The sequence below is a fragment of the Sander lucioperca genome, chromosome 16 (genome assembly GCF_008315115.2).
Source record: "Sander lucioperca isolate FBNREF2018 chromosome 16, SLUC_FBN_1.2, whole genome shotgun sequence".
NCBI classification, from domain to species: Eukaryota; Metazoa; Chordata; class Actinopteri; order Perciformes; family Percidae; genus Sander; species Sander lucioperca.
In genome coordinates this window covers 14,892,131-14,912,618 of record NC_050188.1, presented here as the reverse complement: position 1 = coordinate 14,912,618, position 20,488 = coordinate 14,892,131, and the positions used below count along the sequence as shown (strand labels likewise).

Here is a 20,488-nt window from a genome sequence, read left to right as displayed (position 1 = left end):
ACAGGTACACACAGCTAAACATCACGTTTAGTAGTAGACAGACAGGTATAGAGTGAGAGACAGGTACATGGAGCTAAACACCACGGTCAGTAGTAGACAGACAGGAAGAGAGAGAGACAGGTACACAAAGCTAAACATCACAGTCAGCAGTAGACAGACAGGTAGAGAGAGAGACAGGTACACAGAGCTAAACACCACGGACAGTAGTAGACAGACAGGTAGAAAGAGAGACAGGTACACGCAGCTAAACACCACGGTCAGTAGTAGACAGACAGGTAGAGAGAGAGACAGGTACAAAGAGCTAAACACCACGGTTATTAGTAGACAGACAGGTAGAGAGAGAGACAGGTACACGCAGCTAAACACCACGGTTAGTAGTAGACAGACAGGTAGAGAGAGAGAGAGACAGGTCCACGGAGCTAAACACCACGGTTATTAGTAGACAGACAGGTAGAGAGAGAGACAGGTACACGCAGCTAAACACCACGGTTAGTAGTAGACAGACAGGTAGAGAGAGAGAGAGACAGGTCCACGGAGCTAAACACCACAGTCAGTAGTAGACAGACAGGTAGAGAGAGAGACAGGTACATGGAGCTAAACACCACAGTCAGTAGTAGACAGACAGGTAGAGAGAGACAGGTTCACAGAGCTAAACACCACGGTCAGTTGTAGACAGACAGGTAGAGAGAGAGACAGGTACACAAAGCTAAACATCACAGTCAGTAGTAGACAGACAGGTAGAGAGAGACAGCTACATGGAGCTAAACACCACAGTCAGTAGTAGACAGACAGGTAGAGAGAGAGACAGGTACACACAGCTAAACACCACGTTTAGTAGTAGACAGACAGGTAGAGAGTGAGAGACAGGTACATGGAGCTAAACACCACGGTCAGTAGTAGACAGACAGGAAGAGAGAGAGACAGGTACACAAAGCTAAACATCACAGTCAGCAGTAGACAGACAGGTAGAGAGAGAGACAGGTACACAGAGCTAAACACCACGGACAGTAGTAGACAGACAGGTAGAAAGAGAGACAGGTACACGCAGCTAAACACCACGGTCAGTAGTAGACAGACAGGTAGAGAGAGAGACAGGTACAAAGAGCTAAACACCACGGTTATTAGTAGACAGACAGGTAGAGAGAGAGACAGGTACACGGAGCTAAAACACCACAGTCAGTAGTAGACAGACAGGTAGAGAGAGAGACAGGTCCACGGAGCTAAAACACCACAGTCAGTAGTAGACAGACAGGTAGAGAGAGACAGGTTCACAGAGCTAAAACACCACAGTCAGTAGTATACAGACAGGTAGAGAGAGAGACAGGTCCACGGAGCTAAAACACCACAGTCAGTAGTAGACAGACAGGTAGAGAGAGAGACAGGTTCACGGAGCTAAACACCACAGTCAGTAGTAGACAGACGGGTAGAGAGAGAGACAGGTACACAAAGCTAAACATCACAGTCAGTAGTAGACAGACAGGTAGAGAGAGACAGGTACACGGAGCTAAACACCATGGACAGTAGTAGACAGAAAGGTAGAGAGAGAGACAGGTACACAGAGCTAAACACCACAGTCAGTAGTAGACAGACAGTTGAGAGAGAAACAGGTATACAGAGCTAAACACCACGGTCAGTAGTAGGCAGACAGGTAGAGAGAGAGACAGGTCCACAGGTAGAGAGAGAGACAGGTCCACGGAGCTAAAACACCACAGTCAGTAGTATACAGACAGGTAGAGAGAGAGAGACAGGTTCACGGAGCTAAACACCACAGTCAGTAGTAGACAGACGGGTAGAGAGAGAGACAGGTACACAGGTAGAGAGAGAGACAGGTCCACGGAGCTAAAACACCACAGTCAGTAGTAGACAGACGGGTAAAGAGAGAGACAGGTACACAAAGCTAAACACCACAGTCAGTAGTAGACAGACGTGTAGAGAGAGACAGGTACACTGAGCTAAACACTGCAGTCAGTAGTAGACAGACAGGTAGAGAGAGAGACAGGTACACAGAGCTAAACACCACAGTCAGTAGTAGACAGACAGGTAGAGAGAGAGACAGGTCCACAGGTAGAGAGAGAGACAGGTCCACGGAGCTAAAACACCACAGTCAGTAGTATACAGACAGGTAGAGAGAGAGAGACAGGTTCACGGAGCTAAACACCACAGTCAGTAGTAGACAGACGGGTAGAGAGAGAGACAGGTACACAGGTAGAGAGAGAGACAGGTCCACGGAGCTAAAACACCACAGTCAGTAGTATACAGACAGGTAGAGAGAGAGAGACAGGTTCACGGAGCTAAACACCACAGTCAGTAGTAGACAGACGGGTAGAGAGAGAGACAGGTACACAAAGCTAAACACCACAGTCAGTAGTAGACAGACAGTTGAGAGAGAGACAGGTATACAGAGCTAAACACCACGGTCAGTAGTAGACAGACAGGTAGAGAGAGAGACAGGTCCTCAGGTAGAGAGAGAGACAGGTCCACGGAGCTAAAACACCACAGTCAGTAGTAGACAGACAGGTAGAGAGAGAGACAGGTTCACGGAGCTAAACACCACAGTCAGTAGTAGAGAGAGAGACAGGTACACAAAGCTAAACATCACAGTCAGTAGTAGACAGACAGGTAGAGAGAGACAGTTACACGGAGCTAAACACCACGGACAGTAGTAGACAGGTAGAGAGAGAGACAGGTACACAGAGCTAAACACCACAGTCAGTAGTAGACAGACAGGTAGAGAGAGACAGGTTCACAGAGCTAAACACCACAGTCAGTAGTAGACAGACAGTTGAGAGAGAGACAGGTATACAGAGCTAAACACCACGGTCAGTAGTAGACAGACAGGTAGAGAGAGAGACAGGTCCACGGGTAGAGAGAGAGACAGGTCCACGGAGCTAAAACACCACAGTCAGTAGTAGACAGACAGGTAGAGAGAGAGACAGGTACACAAAGCTAAACATCAGAGTCAGTAGTAGACAGACAGTTAGAGAGAGACAGGTACACGGAGCTAAACACCACAGTCAGTAGTAGACAGACGGGTAGAGAGAGAGACAGGTACACAGAGTTAAACACCACAGTCAGTAGTAGACAGACAGGTAGAGAGAGAGACAGGTCCACGGAGCTAAACACCACAGTCAGTAGTAGACAGACGGGTAGAGAGAGAGACAGGTACACGGAGCTAAACACTGCAGTCAGTAGACAGACAGGTAGAGAGAGAGACAGGTACACGGAGCTAAACACCACATTCAGTAGTAGACAGACAGGTAGAGAGAGAGACAGGTACACGCAGCTAAACACCACGGTTAGAAGTAGACAGACAGGTAGAGAGAGAGACAGGTCCACGGAGCTAAACACCACAGTCAGTAGTAGACAGACAGGTAGAGAGAGAGACAGGTACACAGAGCTAAACACCACGGTTAGTAGTAGACAGACAGGTTTAGAGAGAGACAGGTACACACAGCTAAACACCACGGTTAGTAGTAGACAGACAGGTAGAGAGAGAGACAGGTACACACAGCTAAACACCACGTTTAGTAGTAGACAGACAGGTAGAGAGTGAGAGACAGGTACATGGAGCTAAACACCACGGTCAGTAGTAGACAGACAGGAAGAGAGAGAGACAGGTACACAAAGCTAAACATCACAGTCAGCAGTAGACAGACAGGTAGAGAGAGAGACAGGTACACAGAGCTAAACACCACGGACAGTAGTAGACAGACAGGTAGAAAGAGAGACAGGTACACGCAGCTAAACACCACGGTCAGTAGTAGACAGACAGGTAGAGAGAGAGACAGGTACAAAGAGCTAAACACCACGGTTATTAGTAGACAGACAGGTAGAGAGAGAGACAGGTACACGCAGCTAAACATCACAGTCAGTAGTAGACAGACAGGTAGAGAGAGACAGCTACATGGAGCTAAACACCACAGTCAGTAGTAGACAGACAGGTAGAGAGAGAGACAGGTCCACAGGTAGAGAGAGAGACAGGTCCACGGAGCTAAACACCACAGTCAGTAGTAGACAGACAGGTAGAGAGAGAGACAGGTACACAAAGCTAAACATCACAGTCAGTAGTAGACAGACAGGTAGAGAGAGACAGGTACACGGAGCTAAACACCACAGTCAGTAGTAGACAGACAGGTAGAGAGAGAGACAGATACATGGAGCTAAACACCACAGTCAGTAGTAGACAGACAGGTAGAGAGAGAGACAGGTTAACGGAGCTAAACACCACAGTCAGTAGTAGACAGACAGGTAGAGAGAGAGACAGGTACACAAAGCTAAACATCACAGTCAGTAGTAGACAGACAGGTAGAGAGAGACAGGTACACGGAGCTAAACACCACAGTCAGTAGTAGACAGACAGGTAGAGAGAGAGACAGGTACACGGAGCTAAACACCACAGTCAGTAGTAGACAGACAGGTAGAGAGAGAGACAGGTACACGGAGCTAAACACCACAGTCAGTAGTACACAGACAGGTAGAGAGAGAGACAGGTTCACAGAGCTAAACACCACGCTCAGTAGTCGACAGACAGGTAGAGAGAGAGACAGGTACACGGAGCTAAACACCGCAGTCAGTAGTAGACAGACAGGTAGAGAGAGAGACAGGTACACAGAGCTAAACACCACGGTCAGTAGTAGACAGACAGGTAGAGAGAGAGACAGGTCCACAGGTAGAGAGACAGTCATGGAGCTAAACACCACAGTCAGTAGTAGACAGACAGGTAGAGAGAGAGACAGGTCCACGGAGCTAAACACCACAGTCAGTAGTAGACAGCCAGGTAGAGAGAGAGACAGGTACACAGAGCTAAACACACAGTCAGTAGTAGACAGACAGGTAGAGAGAGACAGGTACACGGAGCTAAACACCACGGTCAGTAGTAGACAGACAGGTAGAGAGAGAGACAGGTACACGCAGCTAAACACCACGGTTAGTAGTAGACAGACAGGTAGAGAGAGAGACAGGTCCACGGAGCTAAACACCACAGTCAGTAGTAGACAGACAGGTAGAGAGAGAGACAGGTACACAGAGCTAAACACCACGGTCAGTAGTAGACAGACAGGTTAGAGAGAGACAGGTACACACAGCTAAACACCACGGTTAGTAGTAGACAGACAGGTAGAGAGAGAGACAGGTACACGCAGCTAAACACCACGGTTAGTAGTAGACAGACAGGTAGAGAGAGAGAGACAGGTCCACGGAGCTAAACACCACAGTCAGTAGTAGACAGACAGGTAGAGAGAGAGACAGGTACACGGAGCTAAACACCACAGTCAGTAGTAGACAGACAGGTAGAGAGAGACAGGTTCACAGAGCTAAACACCACGGTCAGTGTAGACAGACAGGTAGAGAGAGAGACAGGTACACAAAGCTAAACACCACAGTCAGTAGTAGACAGACAGGTAGAGAGAGAGACAGGTACATGGAGCTAAACACCACAGTCAGTAGTAGACAGACAGGTAGAGAGAGAGACAGGTCCACAGGTAGAGAGAGAGACAGGTCACGAGCTAAACACCACAGTCAGTAGTAGACAGACAGGTAGAGAGAGAGACAGGTACACAAAGCTAAACATCACAGTCAGTAGTAGACAGACAGGTAGAGAGAGACAGGTACACGGAGCTAAACATCACAGTCAGTAGTAGACAGACAGGTAGAGAGAGACAGCTACACGGAGCTAAACACCACAGTCAGTAGTAGACAGACAGGTAGAGAGAGAGACAGGTCCACGGAGCTAAAACACCACAGTCAGTAGTAGACAGACAGGTAGAGAGAGAGACAGGTACACAGAGCTAAACACCACAGTCAGTAGTAGACAGACAGGTAGAGAGAGACAGGTACACGCAGCTAAACACCACGGTCAGTAGTAGACAGACAGGTAGAGAGAGAGACAGGTACACGCAGCTAAACACCACGTCAGTAGTAGACAGACAGGTAGAGAGAGAGACAGGTACACGGAGCTAAACACCACGGTCAGTAGTAGACAGACAGGTAGAGAGAGACAGGTACACAAGCTAAACACCACAGTCAGTAGTAGACAGACAGGTAGAGAGAGACAGGTACACACAGCTAAACACCACGGTCAGTAGTAGACAGACAGGTAGAGAGAGAGACAGGTACACGAGCTAAACACCACGGTCAGTAGTAGACAGACAGGTAGAGAGAGAGACAGGTACACAGAGCTAAACACCACGGTCAGTAGTAGACAGACAGGTAGAGAGAGAGACAGGTACACAGAGCTAAACACCACGGTCAGTAGTAGACAGACAGGTAGAGAGAGAGACAGGTACACGGAGCTAAACACCACGGTCAGTAGTAGACAGACAGGTAGAGAGAGAGACAGGTACACGCAGCTAAACACCACGGTCAGTAGTAGACAGACAGGTAGAGAGAGAGACAGGTACACGAGCTAAACACCACGGTTAGTAGTAGACAGACAGGTAGAGAGAGAGACAGGTACACGGAGCTAAACACCACGGTCAGTAGTAGACAGACAGGTAGAGAGAGAGACAGGTACACGAGCTAAACACCACGGTTAGTAGACAGACAGGTAGAGAGAGAGACAGGTACACGAGCTAAACACCAGTAGTAGACAGACGGTAGAGAGAGACAGGTCCACGGAGCTAAACACCACAGTCAGTAGTAGACAGACAGGTAGAGAGAGAGACAGGTACATGGAGCTAAACACCACAGTCAGTAGTAGACAGACAGGTAGAGAGAGAGACAGGTCACAGAGCTAAACACCACGGTCAGTTGTAGACAGACAGGTAGAGAGAGAGACAGGTACACAGAGCTAAACACCACGGTCAGTAGTAGACAGACAGGTAGAGAGAGACAGCTACATGGAGCTAAACACCACAGTCAGTAGTAGACAGACAGGTAGAGAGAGAGACAGGTACACACAGCTAAACACCACGTTTAGTAGTAGACAGACAGGTAGAGAGTGAGAGACAGGTACATGGAGCTAAACACCACGGTCAGTAGTAGACAGACAGGAAGAGAGAGAGACAGGTACACAAAGCTAAACATCACAGTCAGCAGTAGACAGACAGGTAGAGAGAGAGACAGGTACACAGAGCTAAACACCACGGACAGTAGTAGACAGACAGGTAGAAAGAGAGACAGGTACACGCAGCTAAACACCACGGTCAGTAGTAGACAGACAGGTAGAGAGAGAGACAGGTACACAGAGCTAAACACCACGGTTAGTAGTAGACAGACAGGTAGAGAGAGAGACAGGTACACGCAGCTAAACACCACGGTTAGTAGTAGACAGACAGGTAGAGAGAGAGACAGGTACACGCAGCTAAACACCACGGTTAGTAGTAGACAGACAGGTAGAGAGAGAGAGAGACAGGTCCACAGAGCTAAACACCACAGTCAGTAGTAGACAGACAGGTAGAGAGAGAGACAGGTACATGGAGCTAAACACCACAGTCAGTAGTAGACAGACAGGTAGAGAGAGACAGGTTCACAGAGCTAAACACCACGGTCAGTTGTAGACAGACAGGTAGAGAGAGAGACAGGTACACAAAGCTAAACATCACAGTCAGTAGTAGACAGACAGGTAGAGAGAGACAGCTACATGGAGCTAAACACCACAGTCAGTAGTAGACAGACAGGTAGAGAGAGAGACAGGTCCACAGGTAGAGAGAGAGACAGGTCCACGGAGCTAAAACACCACAGTCAGTAGTAGACAGACAGGTAGAGAGAGAGACAGGTACACAAAGCTAAACATCACAGTCAGTAGTAGACAGACAGGTAGAGAGAGACAGGTACACGGAGCTAAACACCACAGTCAGTAGTAGACAGACAGGTAGAGAGAGAGACAGATACATGGAGCTAAACACCACGGTCAGTAGTAGACAGACAGGTAGAGAGAGAGACAGGTTAACGGAGCTAAACACCACAGTCAGTAGTAGACAGACAGGTAGAGAGTGAGACAGGTACACAAAGCTAAACATCACAGTCAGCAGTAGACAGACAGGTAGAGAGAGAGACAGGTACACGCAGCTAAACATCACAGTCAGCAGTAGACAGACAGGTAGAGAGAGAGACAGGTACACGCAGCTAAACACCACAGTCAGTAGTAGACAGACAGGTAGAGAGAGAGACAGGTACACGGAGCTAAACACCACAATCAGTAGTAGACAGACAGGTAGAGAGAGAGACAGGTACAGGTACACGGAGCTAAACGCCACGGTCAGTAGTCGACAGACAGGTAGAGAGAGAGACAGGTACACGGAGCTAAACACCGCAGTCAGTAGTAGACAGACAGGTAGAGAGAGAGACAGGTACACAGAGCTAAACACCACGGTCAGTAGTAGACAGACAGGTAGAGAGAGAGACAGGTCCACAGGTAGAGAGAAAGACAGGTCCATGGAGCTAAAACACCACAGTCAGTAGTAGACAGACAGGTAGAGAGAGAGACAGGTTCACGGAGCTAAACACCACAGTCAGTAGTAGACAGACAGGTAGAGAGAGAGACAGGTACACAAAGCTAAACATCACAGTCAGTAGTAGACAGACAGGTAGAGAGAGACAGTTACACGGAGCTAAACACCACGGACAGTAGTAGACAGACAGGTAGAGAGAGAGACAGGTACACGCAGCTAAACACCACGGTTAGAAGTAGACAGACAGGTAGAGAGAGAGACAGGTCCACGGAGCTAAACACCACAGTCAATAGTAGACAGACAGGTAGAGAGAGAGACAGGTACACAGAGCTAAACACCACGGTTAGTAGTAGACAGACAGGTTTAGAGAGAGACAGGTACACACAGCTAAACACCACGGTTAGTAGTAGACAGACAGGTAGAGAGAGAGACAGGTACACGCAGCTAAACACCACGGTTAGTAGTAGACAGACAGGTAGAGAGAGAGAGAGACAGGTCCACGGAGCTAAACACCACAGTCAGTAGTAGACAGACAGGTAGAGAGAGAGACAGGTACATGGAGCTAAACACCACAGTCAGTAGTAGACAGACAGGTAGAGAGAGACAGGTTCACAGAGCTAAACACCACGGTCAGTTGTAGACAGACAGGTAGAGAGAGAGACAGGTACACAAAGCTAAACATCACAGTCAGTAGTAGACAGACAGGTAGAGAGAGACAGCTACATGGAGCTAAACACCACAGTCAGTAGTAGACAGACAGGTAGAGAGAGAGACAGGTCCACAGGTAGAGAGAGAGACAGGTCCACGGAGCTAAAACACCACAGTCAGTAGTAGACAGACAGGTAGAGAGAGAGACAGGTACACAAAGCTAAACATCACAGTCAGTAGTAGACAGACAGGTAGAGAGAGACAGTTACACGGAGCTAAACACCACGGACAGTAGTAGACAGACAGGTAGAGAGAGAGACAGGTACACGCAGCTAAACACCACGGTTAGAAGTAGACAGACAGGTAGAGAGAGAGACAGGTCCACGGAGCTAAACACCACAGTCAATAGTAGACAGACAGGTAGAGAGAGAGACAGGTACACAGAGCTAAACACCACGGTTAGTAGTAGACAGACAGGTTTAGAGAGAGACAGGTACACACAGCTAAACACCACGGTTAGTAGTAGACAGACAGGTAGAGAGAGAGACAGGTACACACAGCTAAACATCACGTTTAGTAGTAGACAGACAGGTATAGAGTGAGAGACAGGTACATGGAGCTAAACACCACGGTCAGTAGTAGACAGACAGGAAGAGAGAGAGACAGGTACACAAAGCTAAACATCACAGTCAGCAGTAGACAGACAGGTAGAGAGAGAGACAGGTACACAGAGCTAAACACCACGGACAGTAGTAGACAGACAGGTAGAAAGAGAGACAGGTACACGCAGCTAAACACCACGGTCAGTAGTAGACAGACAGGTAGAGAGAGAGACAGGTACAAAGAGCTAAACACCACGGTTATTAGTAGACAGACAGGTAGAGAGAGAGACAGGTACACGCAGCTAAACACCACGGTTAGTAGTAGACAGACAGGTAGAGAGAGAGAGAGACAGGTCCACGGAGCTAAACACCACGGTTATTAGTAGACAGACAGGTAGAGAGAGAGACAGGTACACGCAGCTAAACACCACGGTTAGTAGTAGACAGACAGGTAGAGAGAGAGAGAGACAGGTCCACGGAGCTAAACACCACAGTCAGTAGTAGACAGACAGGTAGAGAGAGAGACAGGTACATGGAGCTAAACACCACAGTCAGTAGTAGACAGACAGGTAGAGAGAGACAGGTTCACAGAGCTAAACACCACGGTCAGTTGTAGACAGACAGGTAGAGAGAGAGACAGGTACACAAAGCTAAACATCACAGTCAGTAGTAGACAGACAGGTAGAGAGAGACAGCTACATGGAGCTAAACACCACAGTCAGTAGTAGACAGACAGGTAGAGAGAGAGACAGGTACACACAGCTAAACACCAAGTTTAGTAGTAGACAGACAGGTAGAGAGTGAGAGACAGGTACATGGAGCTAAACACCACGGTCAGTAGTAGACAGACAGGAAGAGAGAGAGACAGGTACACAAAGCTAAACATCACAGTCAGCAGTAGACAGACAGGTAGAGAGAGAGACAGGTACACAGAGCTAAACACCACGGACAGTAGTAGACAGACAGGTAGAAAGAGAGACAGGTACACGCAGCTAAACACCACGGTCAGTAGTAGACAGACAGGTAGAGAGAGAGACAGGTACAAAGAGCTAAACACCACGGTTATTAGTAGACAGACAGGTAGAGAGAGAGACAGGTACACGCAGCTAAACACCACGGTTAGTAGTAGACAGACAGGTAGAGAGAGAGACAGGTACACGCAGCTAAACACCACGGTTAGTAGTAGACAGACAGGTAGAGAGAGAGAGAGACAGGTCCACAGAGCTAAACACCACAGTCAGTAGTAGACAGACAGGTAGAGAGAGAGACAGGTACATGGAGCTAAACACCACAGTCAGTAGTAGACAGACAGGTAGAGAGAGACAGGTTCACAGAGCTAAACACCACGGTCAGTTGTAGACAGACAGGTAGAGAGAGAGACAGGTACACAAAGCTAAACATCACAGTCAGTAGTAGACAGACAGGTAGAGAGAGACAGCTACATGGAGCTAAACACCACAGTCAGTAGTAGACAGACAGGTAGAGAGAGAGACAGGTCCACAGGTAGAGAGAGAGACAGGTCCACGGAGCTAAAACACCACAGTCAGTAGTAGACAGACAGGTAGAGAGAGAGACAGGTACACAAAGCTAAACATCACAGTCAGTAGTAGACAGACAGGTAGAGAGAGACAGGTACACGGAGCTAAACACCACAGTCAGTAGTAGACAGACAGGTAGAGAGAGAGACAGATACATGGAGCTAAACACCACAGTCAGTAGTAGACAGACAGGTAGAGAGAGAGACAGGTTAACGGAGCTAAACACCACAGTCAGTAGTAGACAGACAGGTAGAGAGAGAGACAGGTACACAAAGCTAAACATCACAGTCAGTAGTAGACAGACAGTTAGAGAGAGACAGGTACACGGAGCTAAACACCACAATCAGTAGTAGACAGACAGGTAGAGAGAGAGACAGGTACACGGAGCTAAACACCACAGTCAGTAGTAGACAGACAGGTAGAGAGAGAGACAGGTACACGGAGCTAAACACCACAATCAGTAGTAGACAGACAGGTAGAGAGAGAGACAGGTACAGGTACACGGAGCTAAACGCCACGGTCAGTAGTCGACAGACAGGTAGAGAGAGAGACAGGTACACGGAGCTAAACACCGCAGTCAGTAGTAGACAGACAGGTAGAGAGAGAGACAGGTACACAGAGCTAAACACCACGGTCAGTAGTAGACAGACAGGTAGAGAGAGAGACAGGTCCACAGGTAGAGAGAAAGACAGGTCCATGGAGCTAAAACACCACAGTCAGTAGTAGACAGACAGGTAGAGAGAGAGACAGGTACACGCAGCTAAACACCACGGTTAGAAGTAGACAGACAGGTAGAGAGAGAGACAGGTCCACGGAGCTAAACACCACAGTCAATAGTAGACAGACAGGTAGAGAGAGAGACAGGTACACAGAGCTAAACACCACGGTTAGTAGTAGACAGACAGGTTTAGAGAGAGACAGGTACACACAGCTAAACACCACGGTTAGTAGTAGACAGACAGGTAGAGAGAGAGACAGGTACACGCAGCTAAACACCACGGTTAGTAGTAGACAGACAGGTAGAGAGAGAGAGAGACAGGTCCACGGAGCTAAACACCACAGTCAATAGTAGACAGACAGGTAGAGAGAGAGACAGGTACACAGAGCTAAACACCACGGTTAGTAGTAGACAGACAGGTTTAGAGAGAGACAGGTACACACAGCTAAACACCACGGTTAGTAGTAGACAGACAGGTAGAGAGAGAGACAGGTACACGCAGCTAAACACCACGGTTAGTAGTAGACAGACAGGTAGAGAGAGAGAGAGACAGGTCCACGGAGCTAAACACCACAGTCAGTAGTAGACAGACAGGTAGAGAGAGAGACAGGTACATGGAGCTAAACACCACAGTCAGTAGTAGACAGACAGGTAGAGAGAGACAGGTTCACAGAGCTAAACACCACGGTCAGTTGTAGACAGACAGGTAGAGAGAGAGACAGGTACACAAAGCTAAACATCACAGTCAGTAGTAGACAGACAGGTAGAGAGAGACAGCTACATGGAGCTAAACACCACAGTCAGTAGTAGACAGACAGGTAGAGAGAGAGACAGGTCCACAGGTAGAGAGAGAGACAGGTCCACGGAGCTAAAACACCACAGTCAGTAGTAGACAGACAGGTAGAGAGAGAGACAGGTACACAAAGCTAAACATCACAGTCAGTAGTAGACAGACAGGTAGAGAGAGACAGTTACACGGAGCTAAACACCACGGACAGTAGTAGACAGACAGGTAGAGAGAGAGACAGGTACACGCAGCTAAACACCACGGTTAGAAGTAGACAGACAGGTAGAGAGAGAGACAGGTCCACGGAGCTAAACACCACAGTCAATAGTAGACAGACAGGTAGAGAGAGAGACAGGTACACAGAGCTAAACACCACGGTTAGTAGTAGACAGACAGGTTTAGAGAGAGACAGGTACACACAGCTAAACACCACGGTTAGTAGTAGACAGACAGGTAGAGAGAGAGACAGGTACACACAGCTAAACATCACGTTTAGTAGTAGACAGACAGGTATAGAGTGAGAGACAGGTACATGGAGCTAAACACCACGGTCAGTAGTAGACAGACAGGAAGAGAGAGAGACAGGTACACAAAGCTAAACATCACAGTCAGCAGTAGACAGACAGGTAGAGAGAGAGACAGGTACACAGAGCTAAACACCACGGACAGTAGTAGACAGACAGGTAGAAAGAGAGACAGGTACACGCAGCTAAACACCACGGTCAGTAGTAGACAGACAGGTAGAGAGAGAGACAGGTACAAAGAGCTAAACACCACGGTTATTAGTAGACAGACAGGTAGAGAGAGAGACAGGTACACGCAGCTAAACACCACGGTTAGTAGTAGACAGACAGGTAGAGAGAGAGAGAGACAGGTCCACGGAGCTAAACACCACGGTTATTAGTAGACAGACAGGTAGAGAGAGAGACAGGTACACGCAGCTAAACACCACGGTTAGTAGTAGACAGACAGGTAGAGAGAGAGAGAGACAGGTCCACGGAGCTAAACACCACAGTCAGTAGTAGACAGACAGGTAGAGAGAGAGACAGGTACATGGAGCTAAACACCACAGTCAGTAGTAGACAGACAGGTAGAGAGAGACAGGTTCACAGAGCTAAACACCACGGTCAGTTGTAGACAGACAGGTAGAGAGAGAGACAGGTACACAAAGCTAAACATCACAGTCAGTAGTAGACAGACAGGTAGAGAGAGACAGCTACATGGAGCTAAACACCACAGTCAGTAGTAGACAGACAGGTAGAGAGAGAGACAGGTCCACAGGTAGAGAGAGAGACAGGTCCACGGAGCTAAAACACCACAGTCAGTAGTAGACAGACAGGTAGAGAGAGAGACAGGTACACAAAGCTAAACATCACAGTCAGTAGTAGACAGACAGGTAGAGAGAGACAGGTACACGGAGCTAAACACCACAGTCAGTAGTAGACAGACAGGTAGAGAGAGAGACAGATACATGGAGCTAAACACCACAGTCAGTAGTAGACAGACAGGTAGAGAGAGAGACAGGTAAACGGAGCTAAACACCACAGTCAGTAGTAGACAGACAGGTAGAGAGAGAGACAGGTACACAAAGCTAAACATCACAGTCAGTAGTAGACAGACAGTTAGAGAGAGACAGGTACACGGAGCTAAACACCACGGACAGTAGCAGACAGACAGGTAGAGAGAGAGACAGGTACACACAGCTAAACACCACGGTTAGTAGTAGACAGACAGGTAGAGAGAGAGACAGGTACACGGAGCTAAACACCACAGTCAGTAGTAGACAGACAGGTAGAGAGAGAGACAGGTACATGGAGCTAAACACCACAGTCAGTAGTAGACAGACAGGTAGAGAGAGAGACAGGTACATGGAGCTAAACACCACAGTCAGTAGTAGACAGACAGGTAGAGAGAGAGACAGGTACACGGAGCTAAACACCACAGTCAGTAGTAGACAGACAGGTAGAGAGAGAGACAGGTACACGGAGCTAAACACCACAATCAGTAGTAGACAGACAGGTAGAGAGAGAGACAGGTACAGGTACACGGAGCTAAACGCCACGGTCAGTAGTCGACAGACAGGTAGAGAGAGAGACAGGTACACGGAGCTAAACACCGCAGTCAGTAGTAGACAGACAGGTAGAGAGAGAGACAGGTACAGGTACACGGAGCTAAACGCCACGGTCAGTAGTCGACAGACAGGTAGAGAGAGAGACAGGTACACAGAGCTAAACACCGCAGTCAGTAGTAGACAGACAGGTAGAGAGAGAGACAGGTACATGGCGTAAACACCACAGTCAGTAGTAGACAGACAGGTAGAGAGAGAGACAGGTTCACGGAGCTAAATACCACAGTCAGTAGTAGACAGACAGGTAGAGAGAGAGACAGGTACACGGAGCTAAACACCACGGACAGTAGTAGACAGACGGGTAGAGAGAGACAGGTACACAGAGCTATTTTTTTATTTTTATTTTTAAATGTATATATTTTATTTTACTCAATAAATTGTATGTATTTATTCTCATGCTTTGGCAAATGTAATATGTCTGACATTCATGCCGAGAGAGAGAGAGAGAGAGAGAGAGAGAGAGAGAGAGAGAGAGAGAGAGAGAGAGCGAGAGCGAGAGAGAGAGAGAGAGAGAGAGAGAGAGAGTGAGAGAGAATCGCTTTACAATGTTTAATCTTAAATTAGTTATTGAAATAATTTGATTATTTACAAATAATATAAATATTTAAATTAAACAGTTTATTTCAAATTAACAACAATCAGGAGTTTCAACTGTTTGAAAAAGAACATTTTATACGTCTGACAGGTTCTGGGCAGCAGGACTGCCTCACTATAACATTTACTGGACCGCTGCTACATGCTGCAATCAACAAGGAAAATGGAGATATGGATATTATTCTGATAATAAGAAGNTTCGCTCAAACCAGTCAGCGCACAGGTCATCTAAATATTCATGAGCACACCATATTTGGAAGAAAAGCTCTTGTTCCAAATATGCCATATTCACAGGGTAGTTAAGGGCCTAATAAAATAGCATTCGGGTAATTTTCAGCCCAACCAATGTTACATATCTCTATTAGGAGACCTTAAGGAACAGTGTATAATACCCTATATAATCACTTAATCACCTCTTTAATCAAATTGGCTAGATATTTGCTTGGCTTGTTGCCAAATTAATTTATCTTATGCTTACCAAACAGTATGGATTTCTGAGCCTCTTTAGATAGAAGAGTGTCCAGAGCTGCTGTGGTAGTGTCAATTTAGAGCCTCAGGCCTTCTGAAGGCTTAAGGTTAAATTCTCCCTGCAATTTGTTTAGTTGCTCCTCAAGAATCTCCTGTTCTGCTCTCCGTTTTTAAGTAAGACTTACTGAAAATGATATAGTAGAGCCCCGAATAACGGCCTTAGCAGTTTCCCAAAGTACACTAGGAGATGCATCTGGGGTACTGTTCTCAGTAATGAAAAAATAAGATATGTTTTAAAATTGGGATTTTTAAGTAGATGGTTTGGAAAGCGCCATTGCCCCCTAATGCTTTGAGCCCTGCCGGACATGACTAAAAACACTGGCGAGTGATCACTAATAACTATATTGCCAATAGAGCAAGAAATTACCCTCTGAAGGATACTTTTAGAGGTAAAAATAGTCAATCCTGGAGGATGATTTATGTACTTTTGAGTAAAATGTATACTGCCGATCAGTGGGGTGAAGGGTCCTCCAAGTGTCAATAAAATGTACATCCATGCAGCAGCCAAGTAGACATCGACCTTGCCCCATATTAGACTGTACAGTTTTACTATATTTATCTAAGCACGGGTTTAGGCAACGGTTAAAGTCACCAGCTATCACTGAGGACTCAACAATCGGAGACGGCTTCCCCAAAGAGTGTCCCTTTAATCATTACATATCTGCCCGATATGTCAGCCCTAACTTCCACCTCTGTCAGAGGCAGAGATTTGTGAACTAGGATAGCTACACCCCTGCTATTACTTGTGAAGGACGAATAGTAAATCTGGCCCACCCACTCTCTTTTTAACTATAGATGTTCATTGTCATCTAGATGGGTCTCTTGTAACATTGCAATCTGTACTTTCTCTTTTTTTAAGTAATTAAGAATCTGTTTATGTTTAATGGGGCCCTGAATCCCGTGGACATTCCAAGAGCACAATTTAATTTCTGCAATATCAACTATGATCCCACATTGTGCGCACAATATTGCAAAATTTGCTGAGTTACCTGTGTAGTATGAGACTCTGTGTACAAGACCTTCTGATAAAACATATTAACATAACTAAAAAACAATGTGGGAAAAAAGGAAAAGAGAAAAAGATAAACAAACTAACCCAGCCCTCCCCAAAACTGAACTAAGCGTCTACACCCTACATTATGCATCCTAACTGTGCATCACACCAGTGCTCCACAAGTAACCATATATAGTTATAAACGTCTACAAAACATGTTATGAAAACACATTTAAACAGGACAAAGCATAAATAATATTCTGACTCACCACCTTCAGACACATATAGAGAAGCCATGTATAACAGAGGAGCCTACATAATAAGTATCTGAGAAAGAAAAGAAAAAGAGGAAACGGTCCTCCACCGTCCAGAGTGGTCAGCATGTGTGTAGCTATAAAGAGACCGACATCAATCACCGGTGAGAAGTTGTCCAGTAGCATCGTTCACCCGGTCCACCTGTTGAGTCGGGACTATGGTCTCCGCGTAAAAACTCACTGCCTCCTCCGCTGTAACGAAGCTGTACTTGCTGCGTTGAATGAGATTTGGAGCCTAGCGGGAAACAGCAGGCTGTATTTGATGTTTGCAGCCCGGAGCTTCTGCTTGATGTTGGTAAAAGATGCTCTCCGTTTAGCGACCTCAACAGTAAAATCAGGGAAGATATGCACCGCGTGTCCGCGGAAGGTGAGCGGACCCTTCTCCCTGGCCAGCTGGAGGATGCGCTGCTTCACTCTGAAATGGTGCACCTTTACAATCATGGGTCTCGGAGGAGTATTTCGACCCAAGGCTGGTCGGAAAGCTAGGCGATGTGCCCGATCCAACATCTCTGGCCCGTCAGAGCTTTCCATACCCGGCGTCTCGGCAAAGAAGTCGGTCATAAATGCCGTGACCTGCGGCCCCTCCATGTTTTCAGGTACACCCACAACACGTAGATTCTGTCGTCTGCTCCTCGACTCGAGGTCCTCCGATTTAGCCATTAGCAACTTGTTGCAATTCGCTAGCTTTTCACATTTGGCCTCGAGCGCAGTAATTCTATCGTCGCAGTCATGGAGAGAAGTTTCAACTTCAGTGAGACGTGTCCCAAAAGAGTCTATAGTAGACTGCAGGGTGCCCAGTGAACCGCAGGTTTCAGCCCTGAAACTTTCAATAAGTTTTATCAACTGCGAGAGTGACGGGCCTCCTTCGTCATCATCGCCATCATGTGCTGGAGAAGGCTGGTTAGCTTTCTCGTTAGCACGTCGGTTTTGAGCTCGAGCTGGGCGTTCTTGACGAGTAGGACCCTTCCCGGACATATCAGCATGTCTTAAATAGTCCGAACCCAAAATAGGAGAAAGACAACGAGCTAAACAGATGTTTAAAACAAAATGAATGGATAAATATGTAGGAGCTGGCAACGGTGCGTCTACTATCTACCCATGCTCGACAGCGCCCCCCGATAATAGGAACTTTGATAACAAAGACTCATGTTGTTTCCCTGTAATGAACCGTGCTCTCTGTGTGCTTTGCCACTTCAGGACCAGACACTGAGAGACATCCTCCAGCCGTCCAAAGGAAGACTTTCAGGGCTGCAGCACTCTGTCTGGCAGTGCTCTGCTTTCTGATGATGACTGGAAACATCCTCTTATCCGTATACTGTAAGATAAAATACACTTCACAACTACTGAGCCACAAATACTAACCCAGTACACCATGGTGTACTTAAATCAGCTTCAGGCGCTAAAGGAAAGGTTCAGGTTTTTACTGACATGCCATATATATGCTGAAATAGTTATTAGTTGCTGTAATTATTCCTACTGTCCATATCACCTGTTAAGTGATCCCTTCCTAACACAATTCCAATGTAAGAAATACGGGGGCAAAAACCAAGGGGATAAGCGAGCGTCCACAAAGCGTACCTCCTATGGAGAGAGTGTAGGCTAACAAGCCATCACCTCCTGTTAGCATCCCATTGACTGCCATTCATTTTGACGTCACTTTGACAGAGAATAACTTTACATCTGAAGCGTTTAAAGACTCTATTTGTCCATTGTTTATTTCTAAAGAAACACGACAATGTATAAAAGGCTCCATTACCTTGTACCTCACGTTATGGCTCCGTAGCAGACGTTTTTGTAAAAATAGGCTAACGATTGTGTCATCACCACGCGACTTACTGCCGCATAGTAGAGAAATTACCGTACAGTCAGGAGAAGCTCGCAGGCAGTTTGGACTCACATTAGCTGTTTACGTTTAATTACTAATGTTAACTAGTATTTTAGTTAGCAATAATTAGCCTGTGTCTATGTTATCTCCTTACATATACCTACGCTCTCCGTCTCTGCTAGATTGGGAATGATTGAGATTTCTCTTGGCACAGCTACCAGAAGACTTACAACTTTCAGACAGGTTGCTCACGTCACATCTACGTCTTCAAGCTCAGTTGGAGGCTGCTCAGTAACGCTCAGCCATCACCGGAAAAGAGCTTCTAATTCACTTCACTGGTCTCCGTAGAAATCAACGGGTCACATTGTCCATTTCTTTAACTGTCTATGGCAAAAACCATCTTCATTCTGTGTTAACATTCAGCTGAAACTTTATCAACACAACACTTGACTACCAGGATGTTTCCTTTCTACCACCACTCAGCAAGGAAACACTGTCAGTGGAAACATGAAGAGAGACAATTGTACTAAAGACATATTGAGTTTGGGAAAGTCAGAATAATGAGACGTCATGCAAACTTTGGCTCATTTTTGCACACAACAAAGATTGTGGTTTTATGTCCCAAATATTTGTCTTTAGTTTGAAGCAGAATGATTTGGTGTTGTTGGTCTTTTTTAACTTCGTTATGGTTTTCATATTCATCTTTCAGTCACTTTGCTGCAGACCAGATACGAGATGCTGAAGACCAGATACAACCAACTGAGCAACAACAACAGTCAGTTACAGAGCAGTTACGAAACACTGAGTGTAAATCACAGTCAGTTACAGGATGAAGTGAAGAACCTGAAGGACAGAACTGAAGGTGACAACAGTTTAAAACCAGTAAACTCCTGTATTATACACATTTACAGCATCTGGAGTGTCTACCAATCCACCAGCTGTGAAATAAGACAACTCCGTTTTTTCACAGCTGCCAAATGAGGAAACATGCGATTCAACAAGCTATTCACATTTGACTTCCCTTCCTCTGTCACAGTCAGGCTCATTAGAATATACCTCCCCCATCTGAGTATCTCCGCCCACGGCTTAACAACTACCTTTTGCATAGCTGCGCCATATTTTTTAAATAAGCCAATCAGAGCAGACTGGGCTTTTACAGGAGGGGTCTTAAAGAGACAGGCGCTAAAACAGAGGTTGTGGTTCTTGTTCTCATTTGATGCTTCAGTTAAGAAGTCAGTGATCCTCTATTTACTATTTACAACACCTCAACATATACGGCAAGATAAAGGACAAACACACCAAATAACTTATTAGTTAATCATTATGCACAGGATATATAAAACTTAATTCTGTCTTAGTTTAAAGCAGAATGATTTGGTGTTGTTGGTCCGTTTCTTATTTTGTTGTGGTTTTCACCAGATA

General features: G+C 46.4%; 1 protein-coding gene across 1 annotated transcript in view; it reads left to right on the top strand.

Annotated features, from left to right (window-relative positions):
• LOC116064135 (CD209 antigen-like) overlaps positions 1-20,488 on the top strand; it is a 205,516-nt gene that overhangs the window by 150,404 nt on the left and 34,624 nt on the right. The gene's annotated exons all lie outside the window — the stretch shown is intronic.